At 39.1% G+C, this 27,133-nt stretch overlaps 1 pseudogene; it reads right to left on the bottom strand.

Moving 5' to 3' along the window:
* Nucleotides 1–16,507: 16,507 nt before the first annotated feature.
* Nucleotides 16,508–27,133, bottom strand: part of LOC140532278 (non-histone chromosomal protein HMG-14 pseudogene) — a 59,295-nt pseudogene continuing 48,669 nt past the window's right edge.

The following is a 27,133-nucleotide window of genomic DNA, read 5'->3' as shown; positions in this document are numbered from 1 at the left end:
AGGTTGTCCATTATCACCACTATTATTCAATATGGTACTAGAAATGTTAGCTGTAGCAATTAGACAAGATAAAGATATTCAAGGAATTAGAATAGCCAAAGAAGAAACTAAGTTATCACTCTTTGCAGATGATATGATGATTTACCTAGAGAATCCCAGAGATTCAAGTAAAAAATTACTTGAATTAATAAACAACTTTGGCAAAGTTGCAGGGTACAAAATAAACCCACACAAATCCTCTGCATTCCTATATATTAGCAACAAAGTTCAACAGCAAGAGATAGAAAGAGAAATCCCATTTAAAGTTAGGGTAGACAGTATAAAATACTTAGGAGTCTACCTGCCAAAACAAACCCAGGGACTATATGAACACAATTACAGGACACTTTTTGCACAAATAAAGTCAGATTTAAGTAAGTGGAAAAACATTAGTTGCTCATGGGTAGGCCGTGCTAATATAATAAAAATGACAATTCTACCCAAATTAATATACTTATTTAGTGCCATACCAATTAAACTATCAGACAATTACTTTCTAGAGCTGGATAAAATAATATCAAAATTCATTTGGAAAAACAAAAGGTCCAGAATATCAAAGGGACTAATGAAAAGAAATGCTTGGGAAGGTGGCCTAGCGCTACCAGACCTTAAACTGTACTATAAAGCAGCAATTATCAAAACCACTTGGTATTGGTTAAGAAACAGAGAGGTAGACAAGTGGAATAGACTTGGCACTCAAGATGCAGTAGGCAAGGAATATAGCAACCTTCTGTTTGATAAACCCAAGGACCCCAGCTTCTGGGATAAGAACTCATTGTTTGACAAAAATTGCTGGGAAAACTGGATAACAGTGTGGCGGAAATTAGGCATAGACCCATACCTGACACCGTACACAAGAATAAAGTCCAAATGGGTACATGATTTAGGTATAAAGACTGATACCATGAATAAACTGGAGAAGCAAGGAATAGTGTATTTATCAGATCTATGGAGAAGGGAAGAATTCTTTACTAAAGAAGAGATAGAATGCATTATGAAATGCAAAATGGATAACTTTGAGTACATTAAACTGAGAAGTTTTTGCACAACCAAACCCAATGCAACCAAAATCCGGAGGGATGTAGTAAATTGGGAAAAAATTTTTACAGCTAAGCTCGGGGATAAAGGCCTCATTTCTAGAATATATAGAGAACTGACCCAAATGTATAATCATACAAGTCATTCCCCAATTGATAAATGGTCAAAGGATATGAACAGGCAATTTTCAGAGGAAGAAATTAAAGCTATCTATAATCATATGAAAAAATGCTCTAAATCACTATTGGTTAGAGAGATGCAAATCAAAACAACTCTGAGGTACCACATCACACCTATAAGATTGGCAAACATGACAGAACAAGAAAATGATAAATGCTGGAGAGGATGTGGGAGAGTTGGAACACTAATTCATTGTTGGTGGAGCTGCGAGCGCATCCAACCATTCTGGAGAGCAATTTGGAACTATGCCCAAAGGGCTACAAAAATGTGCATACCCTTTGACCCAGCAATATCGCTACTAGGACTATATCCCCAAGAGATCATAAAAATGGGAAAGGGTCCCACATGTACAAAAATATTTATAGCAGCACTCTATGTAGTTGCCAAAAACTGGAAGTCAAGGGGATGTCCATCAATTGGGGAATGGCTGAATAAATTATGGTATATGAATGTAATGGAGTACTATTGTGCCATAAGAAATGATGAACAAGAAGACTTCAGAGAGGCCTGGAAGGACTTATATGACCTGATGCTGAGTGAAAGGAGCAGAACCAGGAGAACTTTATGCACAGCAACAACCACAGTGTGTGAGAGTTTTTTCTGGTAGACTTAGATTTTTGTAATAACACAAGAATTTCTGAAAAAAAAAAAAAAAAAAAAAATCCCAATGGTGGACCTCAAGGCAAAAAGCCTTCCACACTCAGAGAGAGAAATATGGAAGTCACTCACATAATGTAGCAGATCATGTTTGTGTATGTGTATCTGTTTGTGTATCATGTTCTGATTTGTTATACGGATTCTTTCATTTATCTTAGTCTGACTACATAGCATGACGATAGTGAAAATATACTCAATAGGAAAGTATATGTAGAATCTATACAGAATTGTATGCAGTCGTGGGGAGGGAGGGAGGTAGCGGGGGGTGGGTGGGGAGGGATAAAATCGCAATTGTATGGCAGTGATTGTTAAACATTAAAAAAAATAAAAAAATTAATAAAAAAAAAAAAAAAAAAAAAAAAAAAAAAAAAAAAAAAAAAAAAAAAAAAAAGAAAATTCTTGGAGTTGGGAAATGAAGTGTCTAGTTCAAGGAGCAACAAGGAGACCAGTGTCATTGGCTCACAGGGTATTTGCGAGAATGAGGAAAGAAGGGGAGTTTAAGACATAAGAAAATGGAAAGATAGGAAGTGGCCAGACATGTAGAGATTTAAAAGCTATTTTATATTTGATCCTGGATTTTCTAGAAAGCTGTTGGAGTTTCCTGAGTGGAAGAGTTGACATGGTCACAACTTTTCTTTAGGAAGATCAGTTTGACATCTGAGTGGAAGAGGGATTAGAGTAGGGAGAGACTTGGGGGTCCAACCAGAAGGCTATTGCATTGAAAGATGTTCATTTAGTTTCATTGAGTTATTAAGTCAAGCATGAGGTCATAAATAAAGGTCCATCCCATGGGGTGGTAGTATCAGAGGAGAAAAGGGCGTGTAAATAATTGACATTACAAAAGCAATGGATCTGGCACAAATTGGATGTGAAGGATGAGGGAGAATGAGGAATTGAAGATGATACTTAGATCAGGGCTTCTTAAACTTTTTCCACTCAAAAATCTATTTTGAATTTTGGCAGCATTAGTTGGCAGTTGATGGGCCTATGGGCATGTACAGTGCAAAGTGCACACTTTATGTTCAGAAGCAAGGCTGAAGTGAAGTTGCACAATGGAACATGGGCAAGTACTGCCAGAAACACTTTGGAGTCATTACATATTTGATTTTGATTTCATTTTTGGTCCTTGAGTGTTCAGAAACATTTTACTGTTGCCAAATTTGCACTGATCTTCATGACTGGGAAGATAGTGGTACCCTCTATAGTAATATGGAAGTTTAGAATAAGAGGCAGTTTGCATGAAAAAATAATGAATTCAGTTTTGGAGATACTGGTTTTAAGATATCTATGGGACATCCAATTTTAGATGTGAGACTGAAGGTCAGGAGAGAGGTTGGGGCTAGATAAGCAGATGTGACAATCATCAGTACAAAGATGATAACTGAATTCCTGGGAGCTGATGAGACCATCAAACAAAATATTACAGAGAGAGAAGAAGACCAGGACAGAGCCAGCATCACCCATGCTAAGTGGGCATGATTTGGATGATGATACAGCAAAGTAGATTGAACATCAGTGGTCAAGTAGAAGTGTCATAGAAACCAAGAGAAGAATCAAGAAGAGAGTGATTAACACTGTTAGTTGTTGTGGAGAGATCATGAAGGATGAACATAGAATTGTGAAGGCCACTCAATCTGACAACAAAGAGAACGTGGGTAACTTTGGAGATACCAGTTTCATTGGATGATGGGGTCAGAAGCTGGACTGGAGAGAGTTAAAAAGAGAGTAAGAGGAAAGGAAGTGGAGACACTGATTTTCAAGGCCTTTTCAAGGAGTTTGACCACAAAAGGGAAGAGAGATAAAAGACAATAGCTAGCAGGGGTAAATGGATGGATCAAGTGAGGGTTTTATGAGGATGGAGAAGATATGGATCTATCTGTAGGAAGCAAGGAAACAGTCAGTAGATAGAGATAGACTGAGGAAAAGTGAGAGTGGGGATGCCAGAGGGGGCAATCTACTGGAGAAGATAGGATGGAAATGGGAACACTTGTTCATGTAGAAGGATTTGCCTTGGAAAGGAGAGGGGGCCACTTTTTCAAGTGAGATAGGAGTAAATAATAACAATAGCTAGAATTTACATAAACTTAGAGGTTTGCAAAGCATTTTACAAATAGCATTTTCTTTTCTTCTTGCAACAGCCCTGGAAAGGAAGTACTGTTATTATCATCCTCATTTTACAAATGAGGAAATTGAGACAGACAGAGGTTATGTGGCTTGCCCAGGGTCCCATATCTAATAAGTGTCAGAAGCTGGAATTGAACTCAGGTCTTGCTGACTCCAGGTTCAGCAAGTGCTTTATCCTTTGTGCAACCTAGCTGTTGGTAGATGCTGAAGTTGTACAAGTGAGAGGAGATGAGATGAGATGAGATGAGATGAGATGAGATGAGATGAGATGAGATGAGATGAGATGAGATGAGATGAGATGAGATGAGATGAGATGAGATGAGATGGGATGGGATGCGATGAGATCACATCACATCACATCACATCCGATGAGTAAGAGGGAGTTCTTGGTGAAGTTCAGGAAGAAACAAACACCATTTAACTGCCTCCCCACTCTCAGTTTATTCAATAATATATGATTTGAGGTTCTCTACTGAGAGGGTGAGGGATTGGGAAAGCTATGGGAGGTTTGGGGAGGGATGAAAAGATTTGGAAAAACCACTTTGGTGAATGGGATAATGAAGCACTTAGGGAGATGTAAAAGGTTAAGCTTGCCACAATGAGGGCTCAGTTGAGATTATGCAACACACTTTTATAGATGATCCAGTTAACAGATTTTCTCCAGCTTAATTCAGCAGTAGGAATGAAGTAGCAGATGGTGAGAGTGATCCAAAGCTGAAGCTTGGCAGGGAAGTTTGTCAATAGAATAAGGGCACAAGACACAAGAGAACAGTGTAGAGTTGGTTCACCTAGGGGTCAAGATAGGGAAGGGAGGAATGTGTGTTGAGAGCCGGAGAGAAAGAACTGAGGTGTTTAGGGACTGGAGGTCACAGTGAGAATGAAGAGGTTTGTGGTTGCAAGAAAGAAGAAGAGGTGGAATGACAAGAAATTGTGATAAGGGAATTTTCAAGTATGTGAACATGAAAGTGGTGTATGTGTGGGTCATGTCAAAAACAAGGGTATGACTGCTTTTGTATGTGGTTGAGGTGGGGTAGAGATCATTAGAAATGAGGAAGTTGAAGAAGTTAGGGTCATAGAGGGAGTGTGTGTGTGAGTGTGTGTGTGTGTGTGTGTGTGTGTGTGTGCGTGCGTGAAGTCTCCTAGTAGAAGGGCAGGAGTTAAAGAAGTAAGATTGGGAGCCACACACTGAAGTCTTTCAAGAAAGAAGGGGAATCTACTGGAGGTTAGTAGACAACAACCACCAGAATGAGGTGGTAAGTAAAGATTGAGTGAACTTCTAAGTAGAGAAGGCTATCAAGTGACTGTGGTAGAGAGAGGACTTGGAAGTGACAATGGGGAGCCAGGAGTATTTTAACTCTCCCATATTGAACAGTGAGTTGGGGGGAAGGACAAGTGAAAGTAGGACCAGTGCTGTAAAGGGTGGCTGGGGAATATGGATCATTGGAAGGAAGTCAAGTCACAGTGATAGTCAGAAAATGGAATATATGGTAAAGTTTTAAGAGGAAAGCAAGTTTGTTCGCTATGTGACAGGCTTTCCAGGGGGTTCAGTGGAGAGGTTGAGTGGCTTTAGAGTGGGTCCCTGGGGTGGGGAAAAGCATTAGGGGAATGGGAATGAGGGAGTGTGTAGTCTAAGAAGTAATAATAACTAGGGATGTAGAATCACTGGGATGGGGAGAGTATGACCAGATGGAAGTTTATTAATCCTTGAGTAAAAAATTCAGGAATACGAATGTCAGTATCCCTAGGGATCTTGCCTCAGGCTGAGATCCTTTCAGGGCAATAGTACTATCAGGGGATAGATAGGAAGGGATTGGAAGGAGGAGCCAATGGGATGGTGTACACAAGTGAGGCCAGGCCAGAAGACTGACAGAAAATACATAATGGAGTGGTGCTTCTTTCCATCTAAATAAGCAGAAACAGGCAAGGAAACAGGTGGAGGGAGCACAGTTGAATATTGTCTCACTCTGTCCTCTGAAGTCAGGAAGTCTTTTCTCTTCCCTCTCTCCCCCTCATTCCTCTGCACACACACACACACACACACACACACACACACACACACACACACACACACACACACACACACACACACACACACACACACTCCTTGAAGGCAGGAAGAAATCAAGTGAGGAGACAGGTGTTTGGTGAAGTCTTTTACCATTCCACCTTTCCCTCTGCCTTACAATTCCTCGCCCTATTTTTCATTCTCACACCAACCTTTCCTAGGTCACCAATCTTGCACTCAATAAATCCTCTCAGTCTGATACCTTGGTGATTCATTTCAGTTCTACACTATTGTCTTCTCTTGAATCCTTGAATCCCCTTATCCTATCACCATTCTTTTCCCACCCAACCCAGACTTGGATTATTTTTGCCATCTGCTGACTTCACTCCTATTCACGTGTGGCTGAATTAAGCTGGTGAAAAATCATGAAACTATGATAACTAGGCCCATTACAAATTTATATTAAATATACCCAACTGGACCTGTACTGCAGTAAAATTCTTCTTTTGTATTTCCCTAATAATTTATGATGTCACTCACCACGGTAGCTTTCCCAAACTTTTTTAATCACTGCAGTCTCTTCTCAGCTGAGAACCTGAGAACTCAAATTTCACTAAAAAAGAAACCATCCTTTTCTTTCCTCTTTACCTCATATGCTTTCTGTGACCAACCCTTCACCTCATCTCACATGAAAAAGTATCCCCTCTCTTTTCCAAAGCAAACCCCTCTACATGCACAAATGATCCCATTCCATCCTGTCTTCTCCAGTAGATTGCCCCCTCTATCAACCCCACTCTCAAATATCTCCAACCTCTCCTTTTCTCCTGATGGCTTCCCTACTGTCTATAAATATGCCTATCCTAAAAAAAAATCCCATTTGATCTATCCATCCCCATTAGCTGTGGTCCTATATATCCCTTTACTAGCTTAACTCCTTGAGAAGGCCTTTACAACCACCACCACTTGTCTTCCTCTTAACTCTGCAGCCTAGCTTCTGATGTATCATTCAGTTGGAATTGCTTTCTTCAAAGTTACCAATAATTTCTTAATTACCAAATGCAACATGCCTTTTTATTTATCCTTATCCTTCTTAATATGTTGGCAGCCTTTTAATCACTCATTAAACTTCTATTTTCCTATATTGTTAATGTTTTCTGGTTTTTTCTTTCTCCTCTGATGACTGATTTCCAAAATTTTGCTATGCTAATAACTTATTGCTATGGTTCTCTTATACATTAGAGAAAGAATGAAGCAAATACTTATTAAGGGTTCATAAGTATTTGAAAAAAAAAAGCCTGCTAAGTGCTGGGAATACAAATAGGAAATGACAGTCCCTGCTCTCAAGGAGCTCACATTCCAATGGGGGAGAAAACATATATGGAAGCTACAAGTCAGAGGGAAAGGTCCCATGGTCCTTTGAGTTTGACACCAAAGCAGATGAAATCATTTTTACTAATAAAAATTAGGTCAGTTTCTAAGGTCAAAATATTTGACAGTGTCCAAGACTTTGGAGGCAAGAGTTTTATTTTGTGGGTCTTCAGTAGCTATGACTATAGCACCTACAGAGGCAGATGACAGGTTGTATATCCACAGAGGTTTCCTCCCAGAGCTATGGCTGAGCATGATGGTTGTGGATGCATTCCAATTCTCTAGACTCTTGGGTTAAAGTTTCTGGTTCGTCTCAATAGGGATTTGAGGGGAGATAGTGGTCAAAATGGTGGTGGTGGTTTAACTTGCCTGGTACATGCTACCTCCTATCTTTCCCTCAGGGTGCCTTTATATCTTTGTTAAGCTATTTAGACTTTCCTGTGTTTGGCAGTTGGTTGGAAGTTACTGGGTACAGCTAACCCATTCTCCACTGTAGTTGCTTCCTCAGATGATGGCTGTAGGATTTGAGCTGGAAGCAGGACTAGTAGTCTAGGTATACTGCTACTGCCAGGGATTCTTTGCTTATCTGCCTTTTACCTATGTAACTATTAAATATTTTTATGATTTGCTCTTTGACTCATACATTGTTAAACATCTTGCTACAGTGCATTCAGATTTGAACTTTCACTTCTGTATTAATTGGTAGTTTTATTGTGTTATGGTTTATAAAAGATGTGTTCAATATTTCTGCCTTTATAAACATTTATTTTTTTATGCTTTTGATTATGATTAACTTTTATAAAAGTACTGTAAAATGCTTAGTGGTAGACATATTCCCCAGTGTTTCCATTCAGAATGCAACATAAGTCTTCAAAACATTTTTCTAGTAGTTTCTTTTTCCTGTTCTATGTTTGTTTTGTTTTTAAATTTAGCTTTCAGTCAAACTTACTTAGCTCTGAAAAAAAACCACCCGTAAAGTCTACTAAAATTATTGTTATTAACTATTTTTTTTTGTACTCTTGTTAGCTTTTATTTCTGTGAATTTAAACTCTGTCACTTGATGAGTACATAATAATGATATTGTTTCATTTTCTGGAGTGCATTTAAGCATAATGTGGCTTTCCTATTTAATCCCACTTGACATTGCAAATTTGCATTTTTCCCCAATCAAGATTGAAATTGATTTTTAAAAAAAATTCCCTAATACATAGTGAATTTGGTTCCAACAACTCAATTTCACTGTCTGTATCTTTATATTTTAAATGAATTTCCTATATGGGACAAATTATCGATTCTTTCATTCTCCTTTGCTTTAATGGGGAGTTTAATCCATTCACATTTGAAGTTATAATTACTGTTTGTGTTTTCCTCCATTTAACTCTATTGAATTGAATCCTCTACCCCTCATCCCACCTCCATTTAATTAAGTACTTGGTCTCAGTGATTATCTTTGCTTATGCTAATTTGATTCCAGTCTTGTCCCTGGGGCTCTCTCTATTCTATATTCTCTATGCCGTATACCAAATTATTTGAATTCCCTTCAAGTCAGTTTCAATTCCCTTTTCTCTCCTAACTCTCTTTCTGTTTCTATCTCTCTCTCTTTCAGTTCTTTCCCAGTCCTATTTTCTGTCTATTCTGTACCCATCACTGCGCACTCCTGCTTTCATGTGCAAAATGCACAGATTGTCCCTCATATGTAAAATACTCTACCACTTCACCTCTGCACAGTGCCCAGCGCAGTGTAGGTTCTTAATTGATGTGTATTGATTGATTGCTTTTGGAACTCCCTTCAGAAAGGTTTAACTCAGGCATTATCTCCTACACCCAGTTTTTCTTTATTGATGTCCCCCAAGTTTTTAGTGCTTCCTCCCATGTTGTTTTCTATTGACTTTGTACATAAACTGTCTGAGTCTTATTCCCTCCATTTTATGTAAGCTATTTGTGAGCAGGACCATCTATAACTATATCCTGATATATAAAATAAGTGTATAAGAAATGTTTTGGGATTATATTACATTGAATCGAGGCTTTGAGAGAAACAAAAGCTTTGCAAAATCAGGGTTTGCCTTTCTATTTGTTTAGTTTAGTTTGTTTTCAAAAGAGCCTTTTGTCCTTCCCTAAGATATTAAGGAGGTAGAGTGTCTGTTTCCAAATTCTCAGGGTCTTGGTCTGCCTTTATATTCTTTGTTTCCTAATGAAGTATATACTACATATACTATGTATGTGGTATAGAGTATAGTATCATACCCAAATGTAGTGTATTATTTATTGACTTTTCATCCCGTACAATGGTATCACCCTATCATCCTGTTTCCCTACCTTATCTCCCTCCATCCAAACACACACAGGGACCTAAATCTCCCCCATATTGGAAGGAGACCCATATCTGAGAAGAAACACATTTGCTCAAAGAAAATCTCCAGGGGAATCAACTCTCTCCATTGAAACTCATTATAAGCCCCCAGCATTCATCCATTTAAAGTATATGCATTTTTAACCTCTGCTTTTAAATTCCTCTCTATGTCTTATGATTGGTATAACCTTGAACTGATGAAGGATCCACATCGGACCTCACTTCTCTCAACTATAAGAAATAATGGAGTTGAACTAGATAACATCCAAGATGCCTTCTACAATCTTAAGATATCCTATTGAGAACAGTCATTTCCTTACATTTCTCATACCTCACTTCCCCACATCATCCATGGTGGTTAAAAGAAGGGATAGGAGAAGAAACTTGTCCTTGCTTCTAAAAACCTTGGCAGAAGCAATATGTCTCAAATACCGTCTTATCTATTACCTGCCTCCCATCTCCCCAAAAGAGGTACTAATTTCTTGAGTTACTATCCTCCCTCCCCTCTCTCAAGCCAAGGAGTAATTTATGAAGTAATACAAGTTTTAGTCATGGCATGTTAATTCAATCATTGCTCCTTTCCTCCATCTGGCCACATTTTCTCTCTAAAACCCTGACTATGAGAATATATGCCCCTTGTCTGATGACCAGACCATATGAGACTAGAAAAGTACATCATCATGTTGTCTCCATCATGGGGAATTTAAAGCAACAAAATGTGGTGATGTGCTTGGCAGAGGATGGGCATCTACATTAACAAGGACAAAAGTCCTTGCAGTAAGAAAGCCACACAACACTTTTCTGGATGATTTTCACCAATGGTAAGAGCAAGAATAATTCCTTGCAAGTGCTAATAAGAGACATTAGGGCCAACAGTGAAGGCCCCAAACTAAGGTGTTGGCAGGGGAGAATGACAAAGAAGTCTCCAGGGAGGATTTTACCCCTTTTGTTGCTTATGAATTAGCTGTGTCCTATGAATATTTGAAACACTGAATTTTAAAAGCTTTGAGCTTGGGAGGTTGCCTTCATTCTCCACAAAAAAGATAAGATTTTCTTCCAGAGTGTTTGTAATTTAGGCTACGCTTCTAAGTGGGAGGGAAAGAACCTCTCCCATGTATCTCCCATGTATCGGAGACATCAGCTCTCTGAAGCTTTTGTGTTTTTGTCTTTAACTTTCATTTTCTTTTGTTTCTGTTATATTAAGGGGAGTTTTTGGTGGCACAGTACATAAGTGCATTGAACTTGGAGTCAGGTAGACCTGAGTTCAAATCTTTCCTTAGGCACTTAGTAGCTGTGTGATCCTGGGCAAGTCACTTAATTTCTGTCTGCCTCAGATTCTTTATTTTTAAAATGGGGATGATAATAAGTAGCACCTGCTTCACAGGGTTTTTATGAAGGACAAATGAGATGACAATGTACAATGCTCTATAAACCTCAAAACTCTATATACGTTGTTATTTTTAAAGAAAAATTCTACAAAAAAGCCAACTTATTGTTAGTCATTTTTAATCCGCATAACAGATGAAAGTTTCCTGGTTAGCTGCAGTGACTTTTACTTTTTCACCTGATATCTAACCTCCGTAGGCCAATAATGCATCAGGTATTATCATATAGCCTGGTTCACCTACTTCAAGTAGAATGTAATCTGCTTTAGGGCAGGGACTATCTAATTTCCCTTTATATTTCCAGGGTCAAGTGTGTTGGTTTCTTGCACATAACAGGTGCTTAACAAATTTTATTGAATTGGATTTTCTTTTCTCTTAGGGATTCAGGACCAGAAAAGTTTTGTATTATCAAAATTAGAACAAAGGTTGCCAAGTAAATGCATGATTGAAAAAGGAGTTAGTCTCTTTATGTGGTGACAGGAAGGCGTGATGCTGGAGAACATCCATGCACTGCTGGTGGATCTCTTAATTGGTCTTATCATTCTGGAATATAATCTACAGTTATGCCCCTAAAGTCACTATACTATGGCCATCCTTGACCTGGTGATACCACTAATCATATCAAAGAAATAAGAAAAGGACCCACATATATCACCAATTTATAATAGCTCTTTTTGTTGCATCAAAGAACTGGAAAATAAGGTGGTACTCATCTGAGGAATCATTGATCTAATTAGGTATATGAATATAGAGGAATTTTATTGAATTATGAGAAATGATGAAATGGACAGAAGGAAGCAAACAAGCATTTATTGAACACCTACTATGTGCCAGGTGCTTTATTACAAATATCTTATTTTATCTTTACAACAACCATGGAAAGTAAGTGCTATTGTTGCCTTTATTTTATAGTAGAGGAAACTAAAGTAAACAAACCCTGACATGCTCATGGTCACAAAGCTAGTAAGTGTCTAAGGCAGGATTTGAACTTAGGTCTTCTTGATTAGGTCTTCCAGTGCTCTATCCATGGTTTATCAAGCTGCCCCGATAAGTTTCAGAGAAAACTGGGAAGATTTGTATGGAATGATCCAGGATAAAAGGAAAGGAACTGAAAGAACAGTTTAAATGATACTATTATAAAAAAAGAAAACAGCTTTGAGAGATTTAAGGACTCAGATCAACACAATGACCAGCCATGGAGGGGATTGATGATGAAGTATGCTATGCACATTCTAAGGGAGACTCAAGGTAGAGAATGAGTGGTATATTTTCAGACAGGGTCAATGTAGGAATTTGCCAACTTTGATCATGTATATCTGTTTATTTTGTTTTATTTTGTTTTCCATTTGGGAGGAAAAGACATAAGGGAGGGAGGGAAAGAGGGAAGAAGGAAAGGAAGGAAAGAAAGAAGGAAGGGAGGGATGGAAGAAAAGAAGACAGAAAGGAAGGAACAGAGGGAGGAAGGAAGGAATGGAGAGGAAGGAAGAAATGGAGGGAGGGAGGGAGGAAAGAAGGAAAGAAGGGAGGAAGATAGGGAAGGAAAGGGGAAGAGAGAAAGGAAGAAGGATAGAAAGAAGGAAAAAAGAAGGGACAAAAGAAGGAAAAAGAGAAAGAAGAAACAGAGGGAGGGAAGGAGAAAGGAAGGAAAGAAGGAAGGGAGGGAAAGAAAAAGGAAGGGAAGATGGAAGGAAGGCAGGAAGGAAGGAAAGAAGGAAGGAAGGAAAGAAGAGAGGACTTAAAATTTATATTTTGAATTTATTATATACTTAAAAGGAAAAGCAAGATGCACAAACAGAGCTAGACAGCCCTCTTCTTAAAAATCCTAGTATGTATAAGGAATTTCTATTCTATATGTTTTTGTTAAGAATTTTTTAAAAAAAAGAATAAAGTACAGTGATCAGGCAGCTGGTCAGTACTATCCACTGCTGTCCTCATGATCTCAAGACAAAGCACATTGGATGGAACCCTCTTGCAGATTCGTGGGAAGAACAATCATGGATCAATGACTATAGTGGGGCCCTTCTGGGCCATGTAGTTCTATCCCATCATGTTAAAGTTCAGGAACTTGGATCCCAAAGAGGGACTCTTGCTTAAGAACCAGACAGGCAGTAACTGACTGAGGTGAGATTTGAACTCATGTCCTCTGACCCCAGACATGGTACCTATATACAGACATGGATTTCAATGATCAGTTGGCATGATGAATTGGCATTATCATGAGATCATAGATCCATTGGACCATTTGGTAATTTCTCTGTTATTCATGTAGAAATAATCTATGATCATTTTTAAAAGGAGAAAATAAGCACTTGCCCTCCCCTACTCCTTAAATTTCAGCCCCAACAGATGGTTAATGGCTTGGATGAAAAATAAGCTAAGGAAACACCAGAATCTTTGGGAAATAGTGATGTTGCTTATGACTTTTTAAAATAAATGAGAGGATTCTGACTATCTCATCAGTTTGCATGAGAAATGTCAACTGTGGCTGCTCATTTGCCTCATAAGAGGAAAAGATGAGAAGGAAAATCTTGACACACTGCTACCCCAAAGTCCATATTCTGCTGCCTTCCTATCAACTGGGCTGTCATGTCAATTTGATACAACTTAATTCCTAGCTGCTAGTACATAGATCCAATTATGTCCTTAATATTAAATGGGGAAATCAATCTGGATCATATTTAACCTTATTTTTTCCCTCATAGATAATATTTTAAATGCACAATTTGATGAGAGAATTATACAGCGTAGCCCAGTGATGATCTTTGAGAACAATTACTGTATGTCAGGCTGGCCCTGGCTCCACCACTTGACATGACATTGTACCGCCCTTCATATCAATTACTGTAATGCGATTCTGCCCAAGTATTTTGCTTGCCTTGAACTTTGGCTTTGTTAATTAGTAAAATAAAGATCAGCCTGATAGATGTCTCTTCTGTGAAAAGAGATAAAGCATAGCTACCCAAGTGAGGAAAGATCTTGCCTTCCTTAGGGGTCTCTTACCAGGATATCAACACAACTAAAGGATGATGGGTTAGTTTGATGTCATTCACTGTTTCACCGATTCATGCATTCAATAAACATTTTTTTAAGCAACTGCTTTACAGCAGACTTTGTACAAAGCTATGATGATACGAAACCAAAAATGAAATATTTCTCGTCCTCAAAGAGCTTACATTTTTTGGGGGCGGGAGAGAAACAAAGAAGTGAATACAACATATGGCAAATAGGTAGACTGCAGTTTGGTTTCCTTTTAGGGGAAGCACTAGTTCAGGAGGAAAGGAATGGGGCCTCCTTTGGGAGATACCATTTCAGTTGAGCCTGGAAAGAAAATACAAATTGAGATTTGAGGAAGGAGTTCCTTCCAGGTGTGGGACCCAGTTTAAGCACAAACCTGGGGACAGGAAATGCAATATAGTATATTTTTTAAAAATTCTTTTTCAATTCGTGGAACAAAACATTGGAATATCTTGCCATGGGAACACCAAGGCAGCCAGTTTAGTCAGAATACTGAGTTCCTAAAGGGGAGTAATATACAAAAATGCTGCAGAGGTAGGCTACAACCAGACTATGAAGGGCTTTACATTTAGATCTTTTCCTAAAGGAATTTGTATCTGATTCTAAAGAGGGAGTCATTTCATTAGAACTTCTTGAGCAAGGAATTGACATAGTTAGCTTTGCTTTAGGAAGATCAGTCTGATAGAAAAGAGAATCATTAAAGTATTTTTTAAATGCATAGAAGAGGATGCAAAGACCAGGAAGCATCATACAAGTAGCATAACTTTAAAGTTATATATTGCTTTTATTATACATATAGACATAAATGTATATGGAGATGCCTGTCTATTTAGTATTGCTTTAAGGTCATAAATGGACTAAAAAAAAAAAAAAAAGAATATCACTTGACAGCTGTATGAAGCATGGATTTTAAAGGTGAGACACTTGAGCAAGACCCATCAGGAAGCTATTGTAATAGTCCTAGTTAGATGTAGGGAGGGTCTATACTAGGCTGGTGATCATTTGAGTGGGAAGGAGATTACCATGAAAGGCATCTTGGAGATAGAATCCAGAAGTCTTGACAACTGATTCTATGTTTGTGGCTTAGGGAATGAGGATTCATGAAGAGTTAAGGATAACTGAGGTTACAGACTTGAGAGTTTGGAGAGATGGTGGTACCGTTGATAGTAAGGGAAATAAAGACTGAGTGGCCTCAATGAGACCCATAATACCGAATTGTGGCAGGCTACTTCTGTCCCATACACTGGGCATGCCCCTGTTTTCTTACTAATACCTCCTCTATCTTGATAATCTCTTTGAAATTTTCATACAATATCCTTAAACTTGAAGTCATAAGCAGACAAAATTACACTTGAGGGAAATTCAGGAGGTGGAGGAGAATATGTGAGAAGACATGAATATTATGGTAGAGAGGCCAGTCTGATTACTGGGAGAAGGAGAACAGTGGTGCCTGATGGGGATGGGATGTCCAAAGAGTCTCATGTAGACACTAGTATTCCATACCCTCAGATGACCTTAAGACAAGGTGTGTGAGGATAGGGAATGTAGAGAGGAAAAGCAGGCTCTCTAATCTCCAAGTCCACACCAGTGCCCTAGAGAAGAACCCCATTTTCTCTATGCTGGTTATGATTGCTTATAATTAGTTTATCTGGGTCTTCCCGTTCCCCTATTCTCATGCTTATGTCTGTTTTCCTTTAGCCTCTGAACCTCTGCTGGTATAAGTTAAAAGGTTTGAGAGCAGAAGTCTTACTGATTTTACAGTTTTTCTGATTGTTTGATGAAACCTCATTCAAATTCGTAATTGCTGTTAAGGATGGATGAGAACAGTTGTGGGATCCATAGTTTAGTAAGGACTAAGGATGTGGATAATCTAGACACCATCCAAAGAAGGGCAGGTAGGAAGGAAAAAACCTTGAGTCCAGGACCAGGGGTGGAGAACCTGTGAATCCAAACATCTTCAGTCAAAGGGCTGCACTTGAGGACCTGGAGGGCCATATGTGGCCTCGAGGCCACAGGTTCCCCAGCCCTAGTCCAGGCCATATGAGAACTGGCTAAATCAAGGAGCTGGGAATGTTTGTACTGAAGGAAAGTTTCGGGGACACATACTGACTTCTTCAAGTATTTGAAGGCCTGTGATATAGCAGAGGGACTAGATTGTTCTGTTTGGCAGCAGAGGTCAGAACTAGGAGGAAGGGGCAAAAACATCCCAGAGGTCATTTTAGGTTGTATATCAGCAGAAAGGGCTGTGCAGTTAGAACTGACCCTACATACAAAAGGCTTCCTCAGGCTGGTTTGGGGGGTTACCTTCCCTTGGAGATCTGCAAACAGAGGCTGGATGAACACCTATTGGGTGCTTTGCAGTGATGCTTCCTTTCCAGGTGTGGGGATTTGTGGGGCTGCATTCTCACTGAGATCCTTTCCAACTCGAAAATTCTGCTGTTTCTTGATTCGGTTTTTGTTCTGGGCTGAGGGAGAGGATGAGATGTGGGAAACTAGAGAGGCAAGAAATAGAAGCTTCAGATGGTTGAAGGGATATAGGGGAGGGTAGAAAAGAACAAGGTATAGTTAAAGGGGAGGAGAAAGGGAGATGGCTTGGGCAATCTGTCATTTTCTAGTCTCATTCTGTAGAAAATAGTTGTGTCTAATGGTAGTCGAGGTGGGGAAGAAAAAGGGGAAAAGAAAAAGAGAAAATCACATGATAACTTTATTATATATTTGAAAGGAATGGAAAATTGTATATAATAGATTTGTAGTTTCATGTACAATTAGCTTTTTTTCTTTTCAACTATGTTATGGAAATGTTTGCTTTATTTCTTAAATTCAGAATAAATAAATTTAAAAATTATTTTGAACTTAAATATAAAATAAGAAAAGAAAAATAAACATTATAAGCTTAAATATTAAAATAAGAAAATAAGAAGAGAAAAAATGTTGCAATATGCACAGGAGAATATGATAGGATTCAAAGTATGCAACAACAAACTTCCATTTCAAGAAAGTCTATTTAATAAATACTACGCCGTGTGTTCAGAGCTGTCCAGCTTTGCTTCCTTGTAAGTTTTCTTTTGTTTTCTACTATGCACTTTTTTACTTTGCTGTTTCTCCCCTTTCTCGCTCCTCCCCCAAGAAGGCTTATTATATTACATTATTATGCTTATTATAGTATATATATTATATAAGTATATGTATTATACATGTTATATATGGTTTTTGTTATACAATTAAGCATGAATATATTTACATAAATACACGTGTATACATACATGCATATATGTATACATATATACATATACACACAAACACACATATACATATGCACATGCATACATACACTTACACACATATACTTAGACACCTATACTCACATTCATATATAGACATATATATTCATATGTATCTATGTAAGACTGTACTATACTTATTTGTCCTATGTTTGAGGATGGATAACCTCTCTTAAATGAATTTTTAAAAAATTTTTTTTTCTCTCCCCATACATGAGGCTCATAGGGTAGGAAACCTTGAACTTGTTATTTGGGGAAGAAAACAGGCTTTCCTTCTGGTAGCTCTGTCTATGCCCCCCCCTCCATTCCAGAAGGGATCCTGCCCAACTTGAATGGCATAAGACCCAAGCATGGAAGCCAAGTTCTAATGGCCATACATTGTCAGCTATGACAACATAGGTCCGCAAGTGGTGTCATTGCTATTTGTACTGAACACTTCTTTCTCAGTCAAAGTCCATTTTCACAAAAGTTTCATAAAGCCATGCTAGTACATAATTATACTTCCATGCTACATAGTTAAATTACTCACAATTGGCATGTTCAATTAGGAAATTAAATGTTATAATCACAATACAGTACAAAAATTCATTACAAAATTTCAGCCTTCATATCATTTTTATTTTTATTTATTTAACTTTTAACATTTATTTTCACAAAGTTTTGGGTTACAAATTTTCTCCCCTTTTATCCCCTCCCCCCCCCCCCAAACCCAAGCATTCTAATTGCCCCTGTGACCAATCTGCTCTCTCTTCTATCCTCCCTCTCTGCCCTTGTCTCCGTCTTCTCTTTTGTCCTGTAGAGCCAGATAGCTTTCTTTATCCCTTAACCTGTATTTCTTATTTCGTAGTGGTAAGAACATTACAGTTGATCCTAACACTTTGAGTTCGAACTTCTTTAGCTCCCACCCTCTCCACCCCTTCCCTTTGGAGGACAAGCAATTCAATATAGGCCAAATCTGTGTAGTTTTGCAAATGATTTCCATACTAGTTGTGTTGTATAGGACTAACTATACTTCCCTCCATCCTATCCTGTCCCCCATTCCTTCTATTCTCTTATGATCCTTTCCCTCCCCATGAGTGTTGACCTCGGATTGCATTCTCCTCCCCATGCCCTCCCCTCTATCCTCCCCCCCACCCTGCTTGTGCCCTTGTCCCCCACTCTCCTGTATTGTGAGTTAGGTTTTCCTATCAAAATGAGTGTGCATTTTGTTCTTTCCTTTAGTGGAATGTGATGAGAGTAGAGCTCATGATTTTCTCTCGCCTCCCCTCTTTATCCCTCCACTAATAAGTCTTTTGCTTGCCTCTTTTATGAGAGATAATTTGCCCCATTCAATTTCTCCCTTTCTCCTCCCAATATTTCTCTCTCACTGCTTGATTTCATTTTTTTTTTTGAGATATGATCCCATCCTCTTCAATTCACTCTGTGCACTCTGTCTCTATGTATGTGTGCGTGTGTGCATGTGTGTGTGTGTGTATTCCCATCCAGTACCCAGATACTGAAATGTTTCAAGAGTTACAAATATTGTCTTTCCATGTAGGAATGTAAACAGTTCAACTTTAGTAAGTCCCTTATGACTTCTCTTTGCTGTTCACCTTTTCATGGTTCTCTTCATTCTTGTGTTTGAAAGTCAAATTTTCTTTTCAGCTCTGGTCTTTTCATCAAGAAAACCTGAAAATCCTCCATTTCATTGAAAGACCATTTTTTCTCCTGAAGTATTATACTCAGTTTTGCTGGGTAGGTGATTCTTGGTTTTAGTCCTAGTTCCTTTGACTTGTGGAATATCTTATTCCATTCCCTTCGATCCCTTAATGTAGAGGGTGCTAGATCTTGTGTTATCCTGATTGTATTTCCACAATACTTGAATTGTTTCTTTCTAGCTGCTTGCAATATTTTCTCTTTCACCTGGGAATTCTGGAATTTGGCCACAATGTTCCTAGGAGTTTCTCTTTTTGGATCTCTTTCATGTGGTGTTCTGTGGATTCCTTGAATATTTATTTTGCCCTCTGGTTCTAGAATCTCAGGGCAGTTTTCCTTGATAATTTCATGGAAGATGATGTCTAGGCTCTTCTTTTGATCATGGTTTTCAGGTAGTCCCAGAATTTTTACATTGTCTCTCCTGAATCTATTTTCCAGATCAGTTGTTTTTCCAATAAGATATTTCACATTATCTTCCATTTTTCGAATCTTCTCGCTATGTTCTGTGATATCTGTCTTTCTCATAAAGTCCTTAGTGTCCATCTGTGCCATTCTAGTTTTGAAAGAACTATTTTCTTCAGTGAGCTTTTGAATCTCCTTTTCCATTTGGCTAATTCTGCTTTTGAAAGCATTCTTCTCCTCATTGGCTTTTTGAACCTCTTTTGCCAGTTGAGTTAGGCTAGTTTTCAAGGTATTAATTTGTTCAACATTTTTTTGGTTCTCCTTTAGCAGGGAGCTGATCTGCTTTTCATGCTTCTCTTTCATCCCTCTCATTTCTCTTCCCAGTTTTTCCTCCACCTCTCTAACTTGATTTTCAAAATTCTTTTTGAGCTCTTCCATGGCCTGAGCCCATTGGGTGGGCTGGGACACAGAAGCCTTGATTTCTGTGTCTTTGTCTGATGGTAAGCATAGTTCTTCCTCATCAGAAAGGAAGGGAGGAAATGTCTGTTCTCCAAGAAAGTAACCATCAATAGTTTTATTTCTTTTCCCTTTTCTTGGCATTCTCCCCAGCCAGTGACTTGACCTCTGAATATTCTCCTCACACCCACCTCGCCTCCTGGTCCTCCCAGCCAGCATTTGGGGACTGAGATTCAAATGCTGCTTCCCACCTTAGGGCTTTTGGTGGGGGCAGGGCTGCTATTCAGTGTGAGAATTAAGTTCAGATAGTCAGGTCGGGGCAGGGCCACCTCTCAGGCTCAGTTCCCTCAGGGGGTTTATGTACAGACCTTCCACAATGGATCCAGGCTCCCGCCCGCTTGGGGAGCCCTTGTCTGCAGCCACCTCTCAGCTTCTATCTCCCGGGGGGGCCCGAGCCATGGGGGCACCCCACTCCCCTCTCGACCCGCCAAAGAGACTCTCTCACTGACCCCCATCACCTGTGGGTGGAGGGGCTTGTGCCGCCCCTGGAGATCCCGTCTCTGAAGCCTGCTCGGATCTGTACCTCTCGGAGCCGTGGCTGCCGCAGGTCTGGGCTGGGCTCCGCGTCTGCAGCGCGACGGACCTTTTGCGAGAGGTTTGCAGGTCCCTCTGTGGGTGGAGGGACCCGCGTGGCTGCTGGAGATCCTGTCCCCGTAGCCCGCTCGGATCTTTTCCTCACGGTGTCGCGGCCTCTGCAGGGCTGCTCTCTGCTCCCAGTCCCGGCGCCCAGTCCGCAGCGCGAAGGACTCCCTGCGAGAGGTTTGCAGGTCTCTCCAGAACAGAAATCTGACCTCGCTCCAATATTCCGTGGCCTCTGGGTGCAGAATTCACCATGAGTTGGTCCCCTCTAGCCGTTCTGTGGGTTGTGGGTTTGGAGCTATGTGTATGTGGGTCTTTCTACTCTGCCATCTTGCCTCCGCCCGTCCTTCATATCCTTTTTAAAATAAAAGACAAATCAAGTCAATGTATTTTTACATTCATAATCCCTCTATTTAAAGATTTATGTTCGGAGTTATGGAAGAAAAGCTTCCAGCTTTCTACTACTGGAATTTACCCCCCTTTTAATTGAGCATTTATATGTTATGGAAAGTCTCCCCTCAGTCCCTTCTAGAGTGTGATTTATTTTTATAGGGATGATAGTATACATTTAGAGCTGGAGTGGGGATGGGACATAGTTAAAGAGCATCTAGTGCAAAACTCTCATTCTATTGCTGAGGAACTGAGTGTCACAGAAGACAAGGGACTTGCCCAGGATCACACAGCTAGTAAATGTCTGAGGATAAATTTGAGCTCGGGCCTTCCTGACACTAAATTCACTCTATTTGTAACAATCCTTTTTTAAAAATTCTTGGTGACTTGGTCCACTTCCTAAGATGGCATGCTTAGTTCTAAATCTCCAACCAAACTCAAAATTCCTTGTGGCAGCCCCCCCAAAACCCCAAACTCTTGTTCTATTTTATTAATATCTTTTTGAGATCCATAAAGTTCATAAGTGATAGGACTCCTTTGTTCTAGATATCCCCTTTCTTTGTTCCCGCATACATGCCCTGTCTTTTGTTAAAATTAGTCTAAGCAAGATTTTTCTATAAATTTTTGTCTTTATACTATCCTTAACTACACCTCACTATCCAATACCTGGCATCACCTCTTCTTGTAATATCAGAGACAAGAAACAGATCAGACATGCCTTTTTAGAGACCCTGCCCCTTCTTAGAAAATCACTGGTTCATATTTACCTCAGTTATATGAAGAACCAGGGACCTATGTGTGCCATCTATCTATAGAACCAGGTAGACTGATAAAAGCTTAGCACGACCTGGGTGTATTAAGTCCAGAATATGGTCTCTCATGGGACAATCTTTGATCTACTTCATCCTCTTGTTCTGACCTGAAGTTAATAGTACCTTGATTTTATAACTTCCCTCACTGCATTCTTGATTCCTTGAATGTCTCTAGCCCTAGCCATATCTTTTATCACCTTTATCCCCCATACTGCCTTGATAGCTCCTGATATTGTCTGTTCTTTATTACTTCTGCCCATTGCCAGGTGTTTCATTTTGGGCCTCAGGTGGTTAAAATATGTTTAGAATTAGGATCTATTATTCTCAAGATTATTGACCAGTGTTTCTTTTTTGTGAAAATTTCTTAGTCTCCATATGAAGTGAACAGACTGAGGCATTCCTTGTAGGCTAGACCATTGTCCTTTTATCTCTTTACCAAGTTTAATACTTTACTATTCATTCTTCGGGGTCTCCCAGAACTAAGGACTTCACACACTAACAAAGCAAAAAATAAAAAAGAAGGCACAGAATATCTGCATTATCAAACAGGATATAGTTATATGCATGTCTCTAATATCCATGCATGAATGTATATAGGCATATCTACATCTATTTCCTCCATGTCACACTATGAACTGAAGGTCCATGTTACATTTCTGTGGCTCTAATTTCATATTTACCTCAGTTTATTAGTCCTCCACCCATCCCCCCCACTCCCTAGTGGAGAAGATCTACCTTCTAATCTGAACAAAAGCTGTAAAAACATTTTTACTGAGAGATGACACACTATAGTAGGAAAGGACATAAACTTCCAGAAAAGTCCTCATTTCTATTCTTGCACCAGTCAATTCTTAAGTTTCTCCTGGTATTTGGTTATTTCTGAGATCTCCTATTTGTTCTTGGACAGTTTTTGATTTCTTGATTTCTGATATCTCTAAGCCTGTCAGTTCTTGTACATTACTGATCAACATTTCTTGAGTTCATTGAACTCTGTTAATAGATTTGAACACCCAGGCTTGTTAGGCAATCCTATGGAAGATGGTGATTGACCTCTTCAAACAGTTCCTAAGGATCCCAGACAACTGGATTCTCCAGTAGAGTGATATTGAAAGTTGGCAAAGAAAAAAAAAATCATAAACATCTCCCAGGTACTTTAGCATTTGGACAGCTCAGTGCTTCATCTACTCAATACCTCTAGGTGGCTGGTTGCAGATCTTACTGTTCCCCTGGTGGTAACTATATTGCTACTTACCAGGTATGTGACTTTGGACATGGCACTTTATTTCTCTTGACAGTTTCCTCTTCAGTAAAATAAGGATTTTGGAATAAATGATCTCTAAGATATTTTCCAATTATGAATTTTAGAATGTAGAACCAAAAGTGTCTTGGTGAGATGTGCTAGCAGAAGATCACACTTACACAATACTGAATAACAAGCCCTGCATAAACATTTGATCTATTACCTTGTCCCACTATAACACAAATTTTGTGATGTTTTGACACTGGGAGTCAAAAAGAATTCATTAAAAAAAAGGTGAAATGGCTCCTACTTTTAATTAATAGTAGCTGAAACTATTGGTCTTATTTGACCAAAGAGTGGTAGCTCACTCAAAGCTTTGACCAGAGAGATAAGTGAATTGTAATCTTTGTAATCTCAGGTCATGCAGGTAGCATTTCTAAGTCAGAAAGAAACATGAAGTCAGCAATTATTCATTGTCTTCCATATACTTGCTGAGGTTGGCCAGCAAAACTTGGCAGCCTGAATGTAATTGGAGTTTATAGCAAAATGAATCTCTGATTCAAGTACCTGGGTCAAAGATAAAAAGAGTAGCTTATAAAATCCAGCAGCTGGCATTGCACACCCTATGCATAAAACAACAATTTGAAATGAGCATATACATACCATTAGTGTTTTCAGAACAATAAACCTCTCACTTGATTGCATAGTTTTTAAAATGTTTGATAGGCTGTATTGAGATACCTAATTTAGTCATTCTCAAAAGGCAACATGGATGACATTTCCTATTTGTTTTTGCAGTTCATCAAACCTCAGCCATTCCCTTGCAAGGAAGAGTCATTCCAGAAGGGGAAGGAGAGGGAACAAGCTAAAATCAAGTGGAGATGAAGGAAGAGCACCATGAACTTACATTCTCCCACTCTTTGACATAGCAGGCAACATGCCAAATCCATGAACTAAATTCAGCTGGAGTCTCATAGTCCATGATATTGGGCCATTGTACAGAGGCATTTTTGTATGGGGAATGAGAGGCTGGTTACTGTGATGGATAGACTTCATTGTAAACCCAGCTGTACTTGTACAATGATTTTTCTCCATTTCTGTAGTAAATAAATTCCTTAAGCCTGAAATTTGAGAAAAAATGTGATTTAAAAAAAATGACTTAAGAAGGCCTGAGTTCAAATCATGCCTCCCATACACGTACTCAATAACTACAGAGATAACTTTTTTAACCTCTTAGAGCTCCAGGAAACTAATCATCTAAGACTATAAATTTCACAGAAAGTGCAGAACTACATTGGTAGAAGGGGTTTCATTACCGGGGAATTCCCTATACCAATGACACAACTTGTCCAGTCCCTATTCCTATGATATAGGGTACAGACTGCTTGGCTTCATGTCAGTATGATTTGGTTTCAAATCTCACCATGCACAGTGTATTGAATGCTGGTCATGAGCCAAGATGATCTGGAATCAAATCCTACGTCAGATATTCACTGGTTATGTGGCTCCAGGCAAGTCACCTAACCTCTCCTAGCCTTCATTTACTCATCTGTAAAATGAGAATAACAGAATAATACCTCACAGGATTATTGTGAGAATCAAATGAGATAATGTATGTAAAGAACTCAGCAAACCATAAAATGCTGTGTGACTTATTGTTATGGGAGGCAGCATAGAGCAGGAGAAAGAACATTGGTTTTAGTGCAAAGGATCTGAATCTGCCTCTTGGATCAGCCACTCACTGGCAAGTGACCTTTGGTGACTGATTTTATCCTCTAGGCCACAGTTTTCTCATCTGTAAAATTGGGCTAGATTATATCTGAGGTTCCTTTCAACTCTAAATCCATGAGCCAATGGCACGTGCCAGCGGGGTGATCTTGGACTAGTCATTTAATGTGTGTTTCAGGTAATTCCTGAGGATTAATTAAATCTGTCAATTTGAATTAGTGGAAGTTCTTGCACAGAGTATATGATTCTGAAATCACAGATCTTTTCAATATTAGCTTATATCAAAGTCCAAACTTTCTCTTGCCCACAACTCACCCTTCCCTCCCCTCTTCATCATCCCAATACATCATCCTTGAATGATTAAACACTTAGCTCCAGATTCTAAGTAGCTGATTGACTAAATGGATGAACCACATTATTTCTATATCCATGCCCTTATGCACCCCTTTTAAGAGAGCTATGTGCCATATTTTTCACCACATTACATCTGAAATGTAGCTTTAGGGAATTTATTTATTACAGAGATAGTCAAAATCATCTTGCATCCATAGCTGGTTTTCCAAAGGAGTCAGAAAAGAGGTCAAACCCAAATTTTTCCATTATGTAGAAGTCCATTTTGTTTAAATATTAGCACTAGCACGCAGACATCCATCACTGTGTAGACTCTCTTCTGTAGATCCATGCCCTCTGGTCCCTAAGCAGTGAGAGACCTCTTTAGGCAAAGACTGACCCACAGAGAATGGCGTCTGTTAGATGAAGCTCTCCCGCCAACCCCACCATGCTTTCTATTTTAGTGAACTATATTCTGCCTACAACTGTAAGTAGCCATTCCCTGTTTATTTCAGTTATAGTAGCAGAGGTATTTCAGGGGTATAAGAGGACAGTAGGAAGAGCTCTGGGTCTGAGAATCAGAAGACCTGGGCTCAAATCCTAACTTTGCCATTAACTAGCTGCATAACCTAGGGTAAGTCGCTTCCTTCCTCTGAGCCCTAGTTTTCTCATCTATAAAGTAAGGAGGTTGAAATAAATGCTCTTTAATGTGCTTTTTAGCTTTAACTCTCTGAACCTAATTTCCTCAGATTTCAGAATGATTTTACTTGTGTTTGAAGTAAAGCCCCCCGGAATCTCAGGAACAAATTTGAAAAGTCAAGAGAGGAAAAGTGCCCTACTTTGATTCCCAGGGTAGTGTTATTCTTAGTACATGTTATTAAAGGGTAATGTGGCATTACTCCCTGCTCCCTTTTGACCCCCTTTCCTTGTTTCCTTTAGCAAGCTTTTCTTTGAAGTTAGCCCTAAAAAAAAGACCATCTTTTAAATAAATCAAAGAATTAGAGGATTTCAGAGTTGGAAGGGGTGTGAATGGCCATCTAATACAATCTTTATCCAAAAAAAGGAATTCCCATTATGACACACTTGCCAAGTGGTCATCCAGTCTCTGATTGAGGATCTCGAATGAGGGGAGCCCATGGCCTCCTCAAGCAGCCCTGGTCACTTCTGGATGGCTCCAATTGTTAGAAGGCTCTTCTTAGCATCAAACCTAAATCTCCTTTGCAGAGTTCACCAATTAATCATAGATCTGTCCTCTAGAGACAAATAGAACAAATTAGAACCTTCTTCTACATGGCAACCTCTCAACTACTAGAAGCTATAGCTGACATGACTCCCACTTTTCCCCCCCATTAACCCCACCCTCACCCCCACATCAGGCTTCTTTTCTCTAGGGTAACATCCCCAGTTCCTTCAACAGAATTTCATATGACGTGGACTCAAGACCCTTTCCATCCTGATTGTGTTTTTCCTAGACAACTCTAGATTGTTGCTGTCCTTTTTAATTATGGTGGCCAGAACTAAACACATTATTCCAACTGAGACCTGAAAAAGGCAGAGTAAAGTAGGACTGCGAGGTTTCTCTTCCTGGAAACTGGGTAAGCCTACCATCAATTTAGCTTTCTTTGACTGTCACATCACTCTGCTGACTGACTCACAATGACCTTGTAAACCACTAAAACATCGTTTTCAGACAAAAATGCAGCCTACTCTGTGATTCTCTCCCCTTCTACTTGTGAACTTGAACTTTTGGGTTTAAGATGAGATTTTACATTTATCTTGATTGAATTAAATCTAACTTGGTTCAATCAAATTCTCTAGCCTATCAAGGATTTCCCAGCTCAATTTTAGTCTTGTGTAGTTCTTTCCAGTCACTAGAATTTTTCCCTAACCACTTGGTAAATATATTAAATATAAACCAAATTTTTAATAAGAGAAGCTTCCTGGTATCATGGAAAACACCCTGGAGTCTAAAAACCTTGTTTTGAATCCTGGCTCT

The sequence above is a fragment of the Notamacropus eugenii genome, chromosome 3 (assembly GCF_028372415.1).
Source record: "Notamacropus eugenii isolate mMacEug1 chromosome 3, mMacEug1.pri_v2, whole genome shotgun sequence".
NCBI lineage: Eukaryota > Metazoa > Chordata > Mammalia > Diprotodontia > Macropodidae > Notamacropus > Notamacropus eugenii.
The sequence above is the reverse complement of the archived record's forward strand: the minus strand, read 5'-3'. Positions and strand labels throughout refer to the sequence as shown.